The following is a 9,520-nucleotide window of genomic DNA, read 5'->3' on the forward strand; positions in this document are numbered from 1 at the left end:
AATTTGACAAAAGAAGAAACAAAAATATAGGTCACAATACCAGAAATAATAGAGTTTATTGTATTTTTTGCACTATTTTTGTATGGCGTAATTTTGCGTGACATAAAATATTTTTATATTCATTATATTTCTTTACGGTCTCTTTTTACGTATAAAATAAGACAAAATTTACGGAACATAAAATTACGATGTATTGATGTTAAAATAGAGGAGGGTGAAGAATAACTTTTATTCACCGAGGGTGACGAATAGCGCGACCCTATATATATATATATATATATATATATATATATATATATATATATATATATATATATATATATATATATATATATATATATATATATATATATATATGAGAGAGAGAGTCTGTTAGTAACCCAGGATGAAGAATAAGTAATTCGTCACCCTAGTGCAAAACTCGTAACAAAGATGATTTATTTTGCATCTGGTAATTTTATCTCACACACGTTGTAATTTTACCTCATTATCCTCTGGTAATCTTACCTCGTATCCATTGATTTCTCATCCGCCATGTTATAATCTTACCTCATCTCACACATGCATGTTGTAATCTTACTTGATATGCATGGCACTTTTTTTCTTACATTGAATGTTAAGAGCCCTTAACTACACATCATAATATTACCTCACATGTATTTTGGTTCTTACGGTGACTATTTAATGCGTGAGGACGCGGTTAGTCGATCCATATATATATATATATATATATAATATATATAATATATATATATATATTATATATATATATATGATTGGTCGTATGAGAAATTCTATTATACATGCATAACGTGTACACTATGTAGTAGTGTAAAATATGTCTGAAATAAAAAAACACAAAATGAAAAGAAAAAATAAACCATAAACCCCAAAACCCCTAATCCATTAGTCCCGGTTGGTGTCACCAACCGGGACTAAAGGTCCCCAGCCCCCGACGCCGATAGCTGCCATGTGCTGGGAATTTTAATCCCGGGTCGTGGCCAAACGGGACTAAAGGGGGAGGGCTTTAGTCTCTATTTATTAGTCCGGTTGGTGAACCGAGACTAAAGATCTTTCCCAACTAAGACTATAGCCCGTTTCTCCATTAGTGCTTTCCTTTTCCATTTTTACCTCTTTTGATATCTACCACCATACTCTATTCCACCCATATGTCATGTTTATGGTTCACACTCATTTACTGAAGCACATTAAGAAGTTCGATACAATTGCTTGACTTAACACATTGGTGCTCATCATTTGTATTTATGTGGTGAAGATGGAGCCATGCCATGCTAATATGATAAAATAAGTGGGGAGTAACATTCTTTAGGGATCATACATTTTGAAGTTAATGATTCTGTTTATTATGTTTATGGATATTACTATGTTGATGTCTATTAGTTTATCATTTCTCAATGATCATACCTCAAAAAGATTACATGTTAGGTAGCATGTCAATCAAAAATTCTGTTTTTATCATTTACCTACTCAAGGACGAGCAGGAATTAAGCTTGGGGATGCTGGTATGTCTCCAACGTATATATAATTTTCAATTGTTCCATGCTATTATATTAGCATTCTTGGATACTTTATGTGCATTTATATGTTGTTTTATATCTTTTTGGGAACTAACCTATTAACACAGTGCCTAGTGCGAGTTACTGTTTTCTGCATGTTTTTGGCTTTTCAGGAAATGAGTACCAAACAAAATCTAAATGAAATAAAACTTTTTGATGATTTTTTTCTGAACAAAAATAAGACCTGAAAGCTTTGGAGGGAGACCCGACGCTATAAGGGGTGGTGCCGAGGCAACAAGTCGCGCTCATGGGGGTGGCGCACTCTGATGGCTTGGGACCACCTCCCGACACCTCCTGACCTAACTCAGCCTTTATAAATCCTCTAATATTGGGGAAACACGAGAGTGCCACGGGAAACACTTTTTCGCTGCCGCAAGTCTCTGTTCCGCCATGATCCCATCTGCAACCCTGTTTCGGTGCCCTGCCGAAGGAGGGATCAATCATGAAGGGCCTCTACATAAACCTTGTTGCTCCCATGGTGATGTGTGAGGACTCTACCAAAGACCTACGGGTCCATAGCTAGTACCTAGATGGCTATCTCTATGTGTCCCTATGTTGTTCAATACAAAGTTCACCGCAAATCCGACGGTGATCTATTCGATATAATACTCTTTGCGGTGTGTTTGTTGGGATTTCATAAATTGTGGGTTTGTGATCATATTATTCATGAAAATATATTGAGTCTTCTCTGAATTCTGTATGCATGATTATTATAGCTTCGTATTTCTCTCCGATCTATCGGTTTGGTTAGGCCGACTAGATTGATTTATCTTTAATGTGAGTGGTGCGTTGTGTTTGGTTCAATTTTGCGGTGCTCAATCCTAGTGACAGAAGGGGGTATGACACATATTTGTATTCTGCCATTAAGGATAAAAAGATGGGGTTTATTAGTATTAGCGGAGGGCCTGCTGCGTGGAGTTGGCGACGAGGGCCTCATTTCGCAATAGTGGCCTCGTGTTAAGCGGCGGCAACATCAACTTTTTTGTCGGTCTCAACCTTCCTCCGACCAGCCCTCTTCGCCGACTGTATGCCCTTCCTCTTTGACGTTTTCTCCTTCTTGGGCTACTTCTTGCGCACGGGGCAGGTCAGACGTGTTGGGGAACGTAGCATAAATTCAAAATTTTCCTATGCATATTCAGATCATCCTATGGAGAGACCAGCAACGAGAGAGGGGTAAGAGCATCTTCATACCTTTGAAGATCGCTAAGCGGAAGCGTTGCTAGAACGCGGTTTATGGAGTCGTACTCGCAGCGATTCCGATCTAGTGCCGAACAACGGCACCTCCGCGTTCAACACACGTGCAGCCCGGTGACGTCTCCCGCACCTTGATCCAGCAAGGAGGAGGGAGAGGTTGGGGAAGAACTCCAGCAACACGACGGCATGGTGTCGATGGAGAGACGAGGTCTCCCGGCAGGGCTTCGCCAAGCACCGGCAGAGAGGAGGATGAAGAAGAGCAGGGCTGGGCCGAGAGAGAGGGAAAAACCGTGTGTCTCAATGGCCAAAAGTGCCCGATATATATAGGGGAAGGGGAGAGGGGGTGCCACCCCTAGGGTTCCCACCCTAGGGGGTGCTGCAGCCCCCCAGATGGGAGGTGCGGCGGCCAGAAGGGGAGGAGGGGGTGGCGCACCATCTGGTGGGCCTTAGGCCCACCTGGCCTAGGGTTTGCCCCCCCTTTTCTCTCCCTTGCGCTATGGGCTGAGTGGGGAGGCGCACCAGCGCACCTAGGGGCTGGTTCCCACCCCCACTTGGCCCACCTTATCTCCCGGGGTCGTTGCCCCCCTTCGGTGGTCCCCCGGGGCCACCTCCGGTGGTCCCGGTGGTCCCAGTACGTTACCGGTGATGCCCGAAACACTTCCGGTATCCGAAACCATCCGTCCTATATATCAATCTTTACCTCTGGACCATTCCGGAGCTCCTCGTGACGTCCGGGATCTCATCCGGGACTTCGAACAACTTTCGGTAACCTCGTATAACAATTCCCTATAACCCTAGCGTCATCGAACCTTAAGTGTGTAGACCCTACGGGTTCGGGAGACAGGCAGACATGACCGAGACACCTCTCTGGCCAATAACCATCAGCGGGGTCTGGATACCCATGGTGGCTCCCACTTGCTCCATGATGATCTCATCGGATGAACCATGATGTCAAGGATTCAATCAATCCCGTACACGATTCCCTTTGTCTGTCGGTATAGAACTTGCCCAAGATTCGATCGTCGGTATACCTATACCTTGTTCAATCTCGTTACCGGTAAGTCTCTTTACTCGTTCCGTAGCACGTCATCGTGTGACTAACTCCTTAGTCACATTGAGCTCATGATGATGTTCTACCGAGTGGGCCCAGAGATACCTCTCTGTCACACGGAGTGACAAATCCCGATCTCGATTCGTGCCAACCCAACAGACACTTTCGGAGGTACCCGTAGTGCACCTTTATAGTCACCCAGTTACGTTGTGACGTTTGATACACCCAAAGCACCCCTACGGTATCCGGGAGTTGCACAATCTCACGGTCGAAGGAAAAGATACTTGAAATTAGAAAAGCATTAGCATACGAACAATACGATCTAGTGCTAGGCTTAGGATTGGGTCTTGTCCATCACATCATTCTCCCAATGATGTGATCCCGTTATCAATGACATCTAATGCCCATGATCAGGAAACCATGATCATCTATTGACTAACGAGCTAGCCAACTAGAGGCTTGCTAGGGACACATTGTGATCTATTTATTCACACATGTATTACTGTTTCCTGTTAATACAATTATAGCATGAACAATAGACGATTATCATGAACAAGGAAATATGATAATAACCATTTTATTATTGCCTCTAGGGCATATTTCCAACAGTCTCCCACTTGCACTAGAGTCAATAATCTAGTTACATTGTGATGTATCGAACACCCATGGCATTATGGTGTTGATCATGTTTTGCTCGTGGGAGAGGTTTAGCCAACGGGTCTGCAATATTCAGATCCGTGTGTACTTTACAAATATCTATCACTCCATTCTGGACATGGTCCTGGATGGAGTTGTAGCGGCGCTTGATGTGCTTCGTCTTCCGGTGAAACCTGGGCTCCTTGGCTATGGCAATGGCTCCAGTGTTATCACAGAAGAGTGTCATAGGACCCGACGCGCTTGGAACCACTCCAAGGTCGGTGATGAGCTCCTTCATCCAAATTCCTTCATGAGCCGCTTCTGAAGCAGCTATGTACTCCGCTTCACATGTAGATGCTGCCACGACTTCTTGCTTGCTGCTGCACCAGCTCACTGCCCCACCATTCAACACATATACGTATCCGGTCTGTGACTTAGAGTCATCCGGATCTGTGTCGAAGCTAGCGTCGACGTAACCTTTTACGACGAGCTCTTCGTCACCTCCATAAATGAGAAACATTTCCTTAGTCCTTTTTAGGTACTTAAGGATATTCTTGACCGTTGTCCAGTGTTCCGTACCGGGATCACTTTGGTACCTCCCTATCAAACTTATGGCAAGGTTTATATCAGGTCTGGTACACAGCATGACATACATTAGAGAGCCCACGGCTGAAGCGTAGGGGACAGAACTCATCTTTTCTCTATCTGCTGCCGTGGTCGGCGACTGAGTCTTACTCAATCTCGTACCTTGCAAAACTGGCAAGAACCCTTTCTTTGAGTTTTCCATATTGAACTTCTTCAATATCTTGTCAAGGTATGTACTTTGCGAAAGACCTATGAGGCGTCTTGATCTATCTCTATAGATCTTGATGCCTAATATGTATGCAGCTTCTCCAAGGTCCTTCATTGAATAACTCTTGTTCAAATAGGCCTTTATGCTCTCCAACATCTCTATATTATTCCCCATCAATAATATGTCATCCACATATAGTATGAGGAAAGCTACAGAGCTCCCACTCACTTTCTTGTACAAAGAGGCTTCTCCGTAAACCTGTATGAACCCAAACGCTTTAATCACCTCATTAAAGCGAATGTTCCAACTCCGAGATGCTTGCACCAGCCCATAGATGGAGCGCTGGAGCTTGCATACTTTGTTAGCACCCTTAGGGTCGACAAAACCTTCTGGTTGCATCATATACAACTCTTCCTTAAGGTTCCCGTTAAGGAACGCTGTTTTGACGTCCATTTGCCAAATTTCATAATCATAAAAGGCAGCAATTGCTAACATGATTCGGACTGATTTCAGCTTCGCTACGGGAGAGAAAGTCTCTTCGTAGTCAACTCCTTGAATTTTTCGAAAACCCTTTGCGACAAGTCGAGCTTTGTAAACGGTTACATTACCGTTTGCATCAGTCTTCTTCTTCAAGATCCATTTATTTTCTATGGCTCGCCGGTCATCGGGCAAGTCCACCAAAGTCCATACTTTGTTCTCATACATGGATCTTGTCTCGGATTTCATAGCCTCAAGCCATTTGTTGGAATCCGGGCCCGCCATTGCTTCTTCATAGTTCGAAGGTTCACCGTTGTCTAACAACATGATTTCCATCACAGGGTTGCCGTACCACTCTGGTGCGGAGCGTGCCCTTGTGGACCTTCGCGGTTCAGTAGTAACTTGATCCAAAGCTTCATGATCATCATCATTAACTTCCTCTTCAGTCGGTGTAGGTGCCACAGGAACAGCTTCCCGCGCCGCGCTACTATCCTGTTCGAGAGGGGGTGTAATTACCTCATCAAGTTCTACCTTCCTCCGACTTACTTCTTTCGAGAGAAACTCTTTCTCTAGAAAGGATCCGTTCTTGGCAACAAAGGTTTTACCTTCAGATCTAAGATAGAAGGTATACCCAATAGTTTCCTTAGGGTATCCTATGAATATGCATTTCTCCGCTTTGGGTTCGAGCTTTTCTGGTTGAAGTTTCTTCACATAAGCATCGCAGCCCCAAACTTTAAGAAACGACAACTTAGGTTTCTTGCCAAACCATAGTTCATACGGTGTCGTCTCAACGGATTTAGACGGTGCCCTATTTAAAGTGAATGCAACAGTTTCTAATGCGTATCCCCAAAATGATAGCGGTAAGTCGGTAAGAGACATCATAGATCGTACCATATCTAATAAAGTGCGATTACGACGTTCAGACACTCCGTTGCGCTGCGGTGTGCCAGGCGGCGTCAGTTGTGAAACGATTCCACACTTCCTTAGGTGTGTGCCAAACTCGTGACTCAAATATTCTCCTCCACGATCAGATCGTAGACATTTAATTTTTCTGTCACGTTGATTCTCAACCTCACTCTGAAATTCCTTGAACTTTTCAAACGTCTCAGATTTGTGCTTCATCAAGTAGATATACCCATACCTACTCAAATCATCGGTGAGAGTGAGAACATAACGATAACCACCGCGAGCTTCAACGTTCATTGGACCACACACATCAGTATGTATTATTCCCAATAAGTCGGTTGCTCTCTCCATTATTCCTGAGAATGGAGTCTTAGTCATCTTGCCCATGAGGCACGATTCGCATGTGTCAAATGATTCAAAGTCAAGAGACTCTAATAGTCCATCAGTATGGAGCTTCTTCATGCGCTTAACGCCGATATGACCAAGGCGGTAGTGCCACAAGTATGTGGGACTATCATTATCAACTTTGCATCTTTTGGTACCCACACTATGAATGTGTGTAACATCACGATCGAGATTCATCAAGAATAAACCATTCACCAGCGGAGCATGACCATAGAACATATCACTCATATAAATAGAACAACCATTATTCTCTGACTTAAATGAGTAGCCGTCTCGCATTAAGCAAGACCCTGATACAATTTTCATGCTTAAAGCTGGTACTAAATAACAATTATTAAGGTTTAAAACTAATCCCGACGGTAGATGTAGAGGTAGCGTGCCGACGGCGATCACATCGACCTTTGAACCATTCCCGACGCGCATTGTCACCTCGTCCTTGGCCAGTCTCCGCTTATTCCGCAGTTCCTGCTTTGAGTTGCAAATGTGAGCAACAACACCGGTATCAAATACCCAGGAGCTACTACGAGCGCTGGTAAGGTACACATCAATAACATGTATATCACATATACCTTTAACGTTGCCGGCCTTCTTGTCCGCTAAGTATTTGGGGCAGTTCCGCTTCCAGTGACCCTTTCCCTTGCAATAAAAGCACTCAGTGTCAGGCTTGGATCCGTTCTTTTTCTTCTTCCCGGCATCTGGCTTACCGGGCACGGCAACAACTTTGCCGTCTTTCTTGAAGTTCTTCTTACCCTTGCCTTTCTTGAAACTAGTGGTCTTGTTGACCATCAACACTTGATGCTCCTTCTTGATTTCTACTTCTGCAGACTTGAGCATCGAGTACAACTCGGGAATGGTCTTCTCCATCCCTTGCATGTTGTAGTTAAGCACAAAGCCTTTGTAGCTTGGTGGGAGAGACTGGAGGATTCTGTCAATTATAGCATCATCCGGAAGTTCGACTCCAAGTAAAGTCAGACGACCGTGTAACCCAGACATTTTGAGTATGTGCTCACTGACAGAACTGTTCTCCTCCATCTTACAGCTAAAGAACTTGTTGGAGACTTCATATCTCTCGACACGGGCATGAGCTTGAAAAACTAGCTTCAGCTCCTGGAACATCTCATATGCCCCGTGTTGCTCAAAACGCCTTTGGAGCCCCGTTTCTAAACTGTATAACATGCCACACCTGACCAGAGAGTAGTCATCACTCCGCGTTTGCCAGACATTCAGAATGTCCTGGGCTGCTGCGGGAGCGGGAGGGTCACCTAGCGGCGCATCAAGGACATAAGCCTTTTTAGCTGCTTCAAGGATGAGCTTCAAGTTGCGAACCCAGTCCGCATAGTTGCTACCATCATCTTTCAGCTTGTTTTTCTCTAGGAATGCGTTGAAATTGAGGTTGATGTTGGACATCTACAATATTTATAAAGACAACTTTTAGACTAAGTTCATGACAATTAAGTTCATTTAATCAAATTAAGTATGAACTCCCACTTAAATCGACATCCCTCTAGTCATCTAAGTGATACATGATTCATGTTGACTAACCCGTGTCCGATCATCACGTGAGTCGGACTAGTCACTATGGTGAGCAACTCCATGCTGATCGTATTCAACCATACGACTCATGTTCGACCTTTCGGTCTCTTGTATTCGAGGTCATGTGTGTACATGCCAAGCTCGTCGAGTCAACCTAGGTGTTTCGCGTGTGTAAATCTGGCTTACACCCGTTGTATGCGAACGTTAGAATCTATCACACCCGATCATCACGTGGTGCTTCGAGACAACGAACCTTCGCAACGGTGCACACTTAGGGGAATACGTTCTCGAAATTTTAAGAGGGATCATCTTATTATGCTACCGTCGTTCTAAGCAATAAGATGTAAAACATGATAAACATCACAATGCAATCATATAGTGACATGATATGGCCATTATCATCTTTGCTCTTTCGATCTCCATCTTCAGGCATCGCATGATCATCATCGTCACCGGCGTGACACCATGATCTCCATCATCATGATCTCCATCATCGTGTCTCCGTGAAGTCGTCACACCAACTACTACTATCACCACTACTGTAGCTAACCGTTAGCAATGAAGTAAAAGTAGTAAGCACATGGCGTTGCATCTCATACAATAAATTAAGACAACTCCTATGGCTCCTGCCGGTTGTCATACTCATCGACATGCAAGTCGTGAAACCTATTACAATAACATGATCATCTCATACATCATACATGCAACATCACAACTTTGGCCATATCACATCACATATCAAACCCTGCAAAAACAAGTTAGACGTCCTCTAATTGTTGTTGCAAGTTTTACGTGGCTGATTTGGGTTTCTAGCAAGAACGCCTTCTTACCTACGTGACATCCACAAATATGATATGCCAAAGCTATTTACCCTTCATAAGGACCCTTTTCATCAAATCCAATCCGACTAAAGTAGGAGAGACAGACACCCGCTAGCCACCTTTATGC

Source organism: Hordeum vulgare, chromosome 2H (assembly GCF_904849725.1).
Source record: "Hordeum vulgare subsp. vulgare chromosome 2H, MorexV3_pseudomolecules_assembly, whole genome shotgun sequence".
Taxonomy (NCBI): domain Eukaryota; kingdom Viridiplantae; phylum Streptophyta; class Magnoliopsida; order Poales; family Poaceae; genus Hordeum; species Hordeum vulgare.